This window comes from Triticum aestivum, chromosome 7B (assembly GCF_018294505.1).
Source record: "Triticum aestivum cultivar Chinese Spring chromosome 7B, IWGSC CS RefSeq v2.1, whole genome shotgun sequence".
Taxonomy (NCBI): domain Eukaryota; kingdom Viridiplantae; phylum Streptophyta; class Magnoliopsida; order Poales; family Poaceae; genus Triticum; species Triticum aestivum.
In genome coordinates, this window is record NC_057813.1 from 733,465,565 (window position 1) to 733,474,420 (window position 8,856).

An 8,856-nucleotide genomic window follows, 5' to 3' on the forward strand; every position below is an offset into this window, starting at 1 on the left:
TGTCTATTTTCATACGAGAGAAAAAGCAATCCCAGCTATGTCTCGTAGGCAGGTTGCAAAGCCAAAAAAATAGAGCATAGGATAACAAGAGTAAATCACGTACTATAGGGGGCCTCTGCAGGTGCTGCAACGCTGAAGCGGTCACCTTGAGGAGCACAGTGGTGTGGCCGTGGTACATCCATCCTGCATCACGGAATCACATAGCATGTTCTGTCATAGCCCTGCAAAATAAAGAAAAAATTACTACTTGTACTAACCTTGTCAAGTGTGTGCATGTAACAAATGTTGGACATAACTATACACGGAAGAATGAAATGCAACATATGGAAGAATCAAATGCTCATCCCTTTCTCTCTGCTTTTTGCGAGGACCATTAGTCTCCCCTTAACAAGGCTAAAACATCATAATAAGAATTAACAGCAATCTTGAAAAGGTGGATATCTCATGTGAATCTAATTTTTCATATAAAGCACATGCCAAGTCTGTTGGTCCCAGTCCAGCAATTGCACAACAAGAAGCGAGCATCATAAATGTTGAGCAACACAAGCTATGAATGGTTTATAGTACATTCCAAAATTAATAGCTTATCATCTCTATTGATCTCCAAATCTCACCTATCAGCCAAATTGAAAGAATACATGTTGAATGCAACGATTGAACGTTCGTAGATCATGCAGTCGGGACTGGACGAATGGGGCTGACAGTCGAGGCCGGCGGCCGGCTTCATCTAGTCCCGCAAAACATGATCCATACCCAACCACCTTGCCATCAGACGAGATGCATGGCCAGATCAAAACTGCAGCCATGGCTGAGAAGTGATATGAGGTGGGATGGCGCCGACTCTTCGCCGGCGGCCGCCGCGGGGAGTGCAGTGGGCCTTCTCTGGTGTTCGTTGAAAAGGTGGTGTGAGATCGCGAGGGAATTAGGGTGGAGGAAGGGAGGTGCCGCGACGCGCGGCTAGATCCTGCCGGCGACGAGGGAGGGAGGAGCTCGACGCGCGGCTAGATCCTGCCGGTGGCGAGGGAGGGGCCGCGACGAGCGGCTAGATCCTGCCGGCGAGGATTAAAACCCTAGCGGCGGCGAGGAATAAACCCTAGCGAATAGGATAAAAATCGAACCGAAAAAAGCCCTGAAATTTGTACCGAGAATACGCTCGAAATATTTGGGAGGGAAAATCAGATCTGTTTGAAATATTTTTTCTCCCAAAAATGCCCCTCGGGGTCTGATATAATAAACGTGACATCAGCGTATTGCATCGGATCTGGACCGTTGAATTCGCTCCGACGAACGGTCCATATCGTCAGGATGCACTGTAAAATGACTCAAAAAATATCACAATCTTTCTTAAGTGCCACTAACACTAATTGTATGCAAAATTTGATCAATTGGGCTGCTGTCATCATCAATGATGTCATTGCATGTAAGAATTTATTAATTAGGCCGGTGAATTCCACTTAAAAATAGGCCGGTATATTCTTGTCTATGTGCAACGTGTAGAACTGGCCGTCTCCCTAATAACTATGAATATCTCTGCACGTACAACATGTTGAGATGGTCGACTGCGTCCCCAGGTTGACAGTGCCTACGTTTTTATTAATTGGGCTTTTGCATCAAAACGTGTCCTAGTAGGACTTTGTTTCTATTTTTTACATGGGTAGCTAGCTTTTGAGTCCGAGCCAAACATGCATGTAGATAGCGATCAAAACACAGGTGTGGTGCCTTTTTCTTTTGCGGGTGCCTTGTTACCTTTCACCCCGAATCAAACTTACTGATGCGTATGCATGAGCTAAAATAGGCCATTGTGTGGACATGTGCTACTTGGCCTTTTTTTTTCTTGTTTTACTCCTTGCGATGGAAAGGTGTCTATCCGTGTCATATTCTCGTTTCTTTTTTCTTTTTCATAAGCACGTGAGTTTTTTTCTGCTTCTGGTCCATGTATAGATGAATCTAAGCCGTTTAAATAACTTCAATCTACAACAGTAAATCATCACCGTTCGTTTTCTATCCTTTTAATAATAATATAATGTAATAGATTGAAGGGCTCACAAGGAAACATATTAGCACTTTCCGGTCAGGGCACGAGGAACCACCATCCTTATGCTTAACGAATGACGGAGATTATTGATTGTCTAATTTGGTATGAAAATAGTAGAACTGACAAGTTGACCCAACCCGTTGGGCTGATGTGGAAAATACCAAGCACATAAAAAACTTTGACAAGCTAAGGTGGCAGACAAGATGCAGGCCCCTCCTGTGATTGACGACATGATTAGGGCTGGAAAAAAAGCTCGAATTTCGCGAGCTAAATGAGTAGCTCGTGACTCGGCTCGAATCGACTCGAACTCGAACAATAACGAGTCGAGGCGAGCTTTAGTTTAAGATCATTTATAGGACGAGTTAAACGAGTCGATCTCACAAGTACTCGGTATAACTTGTTTGGCTCGGTAAAAGAATGAACGTTTCTGGATGGGTAGTTAAAAACAGCCACTAAGCACCTTGCGTCCAAGCACAAGGCCCAACCGCTCAAGGCCTAGTCACCTAGGAGACTCATACGTACATGACCATATATGTCCATGTTAAATTCCCAGTTAATCTTTTTGTCGTATTCGTAAGGTTTTTATGTTCATATCTTTAACGCGCTTAACAAGCTAAACGAGCCAGCTCTCGAGTTATACGAGTCGAGCCAATCTTGAATTTGAGCTTGTTATAGTAACGAGTCGAGTCGAGCTAGCTCGTTAATGAAACGAGCTTTAGCGTCGCATCACTCTTTCTATGGAGCATTGCATCGAGCAGCATGTGGGTGATGGTGTCCCGGATTGGGAGAGTCCCTGCTCGATGCTAGTTAGCGTCAAAATGAGGACCTTTTGCTGATAGAGGGTGTTTGCGGGCTGTCTCCTTCGTGGCCCGCTAGCTTAGTTCCTCTCCAAGTTTTATTCGAATATTGAGGTGGCTATTTCCTGACGATTTCGGGAATGTGTGCGTTGTTGTTTGCTGAACCAAAACTCAGCTGTTTCCTGAATAAAAATGCGGCTTTTTCCTGAATGTTTTGTGGGTTAACGTGGAGACCTTTGAAGAGTAAAAGGAATCAGCAACTTTTAGTACAATAAATTGTTCCCAAAAATGACTGTATATATAAAAGTTGGCCACAAGCATGGTAGAATCGTGTTTTGTTGATCAATATTCAGAGACAAGAAGTATCGGCAAAAACATTGTTTTGCGTCAACTATCAGCAAAAATGGAATACATGTTGTTAAAGAAAAATTAGTTTCACAAGTGGGAAGATATTTGTTGGCATTGTTTGAATTTGAAAATGTGATCCACTTGTATATCTGTTCATCCAGCTCTCTCTGAACTTGTAACAAATTTATTTGTGTTTATTACCTGTTGGAAAAAAAACATAATCAAGTGCAAACAAAAAATACTAGGGGCAAAAGTAGGTTTCTTGTAATATCAGCGGAAGTAGGTTTATGTACCACTACAGTAGCTGCAATTCCGAGGAAAATATGTTCCTTCTTCAGATTCATTTGAATATGCGGAATCCCTGATGAATATAAAAAAAATTAGGCCCCAAAAAATCATAACAGACAGAAAAAAAGGATAGCAAAACTACAAGAAGATTAATGGTTACAGGATAATAAAACTAGGGATAAGGGGATTTACATGTTGCTCGATGAATGATTTCACCTTTGGTAGTTGAATTTCGTTGTCTATAGAATTAACTAGTCTTATAAGAACTTCTATCGAAGGCTTGAACATCATCCTAAGGAATGAACGCACAAAAACATTGTTACATGCTTTAGGAGAAAGAAATGATTCCTGTGTAATCCAAAACAGTACAAAAAATAATACTTGGTTTTTAATATATGACGAACAATTTTTAAATACATATTGACCATTTTGATGATAATACGCTGAAAAATTTTCAAACACATATTGATCATTGTTGTGATAGATACTGAACATTTTTTAAGAGCACAGTGATAAAATTCAAATATGTCAAAAAATTTCTTAATATACTGTGAACATTTTGTTAAATGTAGGATTAAAATTTTTTTTATACACGATAAATTTTTTATAATGCATGGTGAACTTCTTTATAATATACGGTGAAAGATTTTTTCAATATACCATGAGAATTTTTGTAATACACGGTTAACTTTTTATATAACACGCAAAAAACGAGAAGAAGAAGAAGTGAAAACATAAAAGAAAATAAACGAAAAGGAAGAAAATCGAAAGGAGAAAGGAACAGAACAAACAAATTGATGAAAACAACTGGAAACCAGGAAAAACATTAAAAAACCTAGAAGCAATAAACAACAGAAGAAAAGAAAAGGAAAACACAGGAAACAACTAGGAAGCAGGATCAATGAACAGAACACAAATCCGGTTTGTGGGCTGGCCCAACCGGAGGCTCTCCCTAGCGAAGGCACAACGTTCTGACGATAACAAGCATCAAATAGGGTCTGGCCGAATCTAAGGCTCTCCCCGGATTGCGGGTCACTCACCATGTCATCTCGCGTCTAGGTGGGCCGGGTCGCGGACCCCCATGTCAATTTACCACAGGGCCAAATCTAGGTGGCCCATGATGTATGAACGGAAGCTTCCGTAGACTTGATGTATACTCCAAAAAAATTTAGAGGTTGTCGAGACCTCCTCGATGGCGCCTTCTGCGCAGGTTCGTAGTTGTGGCCCCTACTACGTTTTGTTGTGGGCTGTATCTAGGAAGCCCAATAAGATTTCGCTACTGTTTCTAGCGTTAGATGATCGTTACTTAGATCGTAGTACTGTTTTCCCTAAACAAAAGAGATCGTACTACTGTTTCTATGCCGTTCCTTAGAAAAATAAAAATAAAACTGATTCTATGTCGCTGCTAGAGAAAGAAAAACTGTTTCTAACACAGGTTGTACAGTTCTAGATGGATGCTAAGAATTATACAAGTACTTCCTCCGTTTCAAAATAGATGACTCAACTTTGTACTAAAGTTAGTACAAAGTTCGATCATCTATTTTGGAACGGAGGGAGTAGTACCAATAAAGACTAATTCTTTTTTCTGTAAACTCTGTAAATTGGTGCTAAGAATTATACAAGTAAACCTGTCCTCGAGAAACACACAATTGGAAAAAAAAGGCATTATAGGGAACCAAATACCAAATACGAATTAGGTGAACAAAAATTTGAGTTGTGTGGATTAGAAATGAATCTGGTGAACTAAAATAGAGTTAGATGAACAAAAATTAAATTAGGTGATCAAATTTTGAATTGGATGAATTAGAATTGAATTAGCTGAAGTAATTTGGATTAGGTGAAAAAATATTGTGTGAACTAAATTTGAATTGGGTGAACAAATTTTGAATTGTGAGTTCTAGAATCGAATAAGCTGAACTAAATTTGGATTAGGTGAACAAATTTTAAACCTTATGAACTAAAATAGAATTAATTGAACAAATTTTGAAATGCGTGAACTAGAATTACATTAGGTGAACTAATATTTGTTTTTTGAACTAAAATAGAATTAGATGAAGATATTTTGAATTGGGTGAACAAATTTTGAAATTTGAGAACTAGAATTAAATTAGGTGACCAATTTTTTTGTGAACTAAACTTGACATGTGTGAATTAATTTTGGATTGGGTGAACAAATTGAACTTTATTAACTAAATTTAAATTATGTGAACTAAATTTGAATTAGGTGATCAAATTTTGAATTGATTGAACCAACTTTGAATTGGGCCAAAAATATAGTTCATCAGTTTGGAAAAACAAAAATCATCATCAAATTTCAAAAAAAAGTTCACAAAATCTGGAATAAAGTTCATCAATTTTCGAAGAGGTTTGCAAAATCTGAAAAAAGATTCATCGATTCTAAGAAAAAATCATCAATTTCTAAAAAGTTGATCGATTTTCAAAAAAAATCACAAAACCGGAACAAAGTTCATCAATTTTGAAAAAAACATCACCAATTTCTGAAAAAAAGTTCACATTTAGAAAAAAGTTAAGCAATATTGGGAAAAAGTTCACAAATTTGAAAAAAAATCATCCAATTTAAAAAATGTTCATCAAATTCGAAAGAGGTCGTCGAATTTGAAAAAAGTTCATAGAATTTGAAAAAAAGTTCATGAAAATAAAAAAAATCATCGAATTCGAAAAAAGTTCATCAAAGTTCGAAAAGAAATCATCTAATTTAAAAAAAATCATCAATTCTGAAAGAAGTTCATAAATTTAGGAAAAAGGTTAACGAATTTTAGGAAACCGTGAATGGAAAAAATAAAAAATTTGAGAAAAAGGAATAAACGGAATTGAAAAACGCAATAAGAAATGGAAAACGAAGTAGTTTCACACTAGTGTGGTGATGTCCTGGTGGTTATCGTTGAGCCTTCCTAACGAAAGGGGTTTCGGTTCAAACCCCTTTTCTCACATTTTTTTTGTTTCGTAAACAGGAATTAAAGAACGTAATGGGCCGGCCCAGAAACGCGACGGGAGGAGATAGGCATATGCGCCCGATTGTTGGATACATTGTATCAGGCGCAAAGGGCGCCAAATAGGATTCAGCGAGGTTGTCTACAACACGTCCACCTTGTACATTACCGACTAGGTTGGAACTGTAGACCCCCACCCCTGGGTACCTATATAATTTGAGGGTACAATGATCTCATGGTACATCACTTACTTTGTACTAAATCCCAAATCAATATAACACAAGCATGATGTAGGATTTTATCTTAAACGAGAGCCCGACCCTAGGTAAAAACCCGTGTCTCTATTATCATCGCCTCAAGTCTAATAGCTCGGGACCCCTACCCGTGATCTACCAAATTCAACCCCAATATTGGTGGCCCATATAGACCCCACCACATAGTCGTAGTCAGTCGACGGCACTGGTGCAACAACGTCCTATGCAAACGGGATTAACCACCTTTCGGTGAATAGCTTTAAACCTTCGCCGTGCTAACATGGGCGATAGGGTGGGTCGATCACACATGACCCAAATAAATAGTCTGTGATAGGGCGTAAGCACTCATACGTTTGGTGGAAGAAAAGCGTATGCGATGCCTTAATCTATTCCAAATGAAACGGGTGAGTTATGTGATTGTAATATACCAAATGTTTATATGTTCGATTTTGTTCACTAATTTCGAAAAATGTTTGTGAGTTTGGAAATTGTTCAAAAATTCAAAAACATGTTCATAATTGCAAAAACAAAATCATAAATTCAAACCATGTTCATGAATTGTGAAGGACTATGAGTTTAAAAAGTATTCCACAATTAGAAAAATGGACACAAAGTTTAACAAATGTTCACAATTTGCAGAAAAGTTCATGATTTGAAAACAAAATTTATGATTTAAAATAGTTTCTGAAATTATAAAATTTGTGAATTTGAAAAGAAAAGGAAAACTAAAATAAAAAATAGAATAGAGAAAAACAAAAAATGACAAAAAGAAAGAAAACAGAGAGAAAAAAAAGCACAACCGAACAATGGGCCATCCAATTCGTACGAGCAGGTGTGCGCGTTTGGTCGGTAAGCCCCGACCCACACGGATAACAGGAATCGCCTTTAGCTGCCAGAAAACTGGAGAGATTTGAAAAACATTAGACATTTAGTTGTGATCTTTTATCATGTCTAGAAACTAGAATCTATTATCTTTTATTATTCCCAACAAATCATATCAAAATTATATGTATAGTTGTTTTGTCGAATAAATTCTATGTAGCATTAGAGAAATAGCAAATTCGGCATTGTGTATCATGAGCATTAGTTATCTAAGGTAGTTTGACTCCGTGAGAGAAAAATGAATTGTACAAATACAAATACACAAACTAACAAACACACACCCATGAACTAAAGTCAAGTTCTTTTGGGTACAAAAGTCTTCTTCCTCAAACATCCACCACAGTGTGCCATGAGCCAAGCTCATTACCGCTCTTGGGCTTCCGTGTCGCCGAAGAAAACTTGTTGAAATCTAGGACCTTATAAAAGTAGTGGCCTGGAAGTTTTCAATGCGGACCAGAAGACACCGGCAACCATGAACGAGTTAGCAAATCGTCGGCCTAAGAAGAAAACGTCGGACGGAGCCTGTGAATGTACCATGTTCGAACAGACAGAGTTGGGGAAGGAAAATCTCACATGCTCCACAATGAAGCCGAGGCTGTCCAACCTTTGTCGATCGGAACTAGAGCAGATGAAAAAAACACACAACGACATGGTCCACTCTGCAGGACAATGCCACCTAGACACATCTACAAAAGAAAAAAACTATAATGGGAGGACCAGATTTGTGGACACACATCCTCCACATGCCTCCTAGCTGTACGAAGAAGCACCACTTAAACGAGAGTGAGTTGGGGAGACGTTATTCCACATCGAGGGATGCCATCGTGTCGCCAGCGTAGATCGGAGACATAATCTTTTTTTCGTAAACCTACCACCACCGAAGCAAAGTCCTAGGGTCCCAGCCCCCTCTGTCACCAGAGGTATAGACAGAGAAAGAGGGTGCCTTGTTTCGCCATGGAGTCTGGGAATATTGGTCGTTGGATCCTAGATCATGGGATCCATGGGAAGGCGATGCCCCCCTCTTTACAGCTGAAAAGGTACACCATGCACCAGCCGAGGATAATTGAGCATGCATATCAATGTGCAGTTAGGATATGGTGTATGGTCGAGATATGCCAGGAGGAGGTTGCTCGCATATAGGTATATGATTATGCATACATGAGGGTCATGGCACTGCGGCTACAAGTGGGAGACGTCCCTATCAAGAGTCTCATCTTGCAACATAACCTATATGTTCTCCACTGAGGCTGCGTTTTTGGATTTTGCAGCAGCCGCGCATGTGCCCTATATTTGCGGCAAAG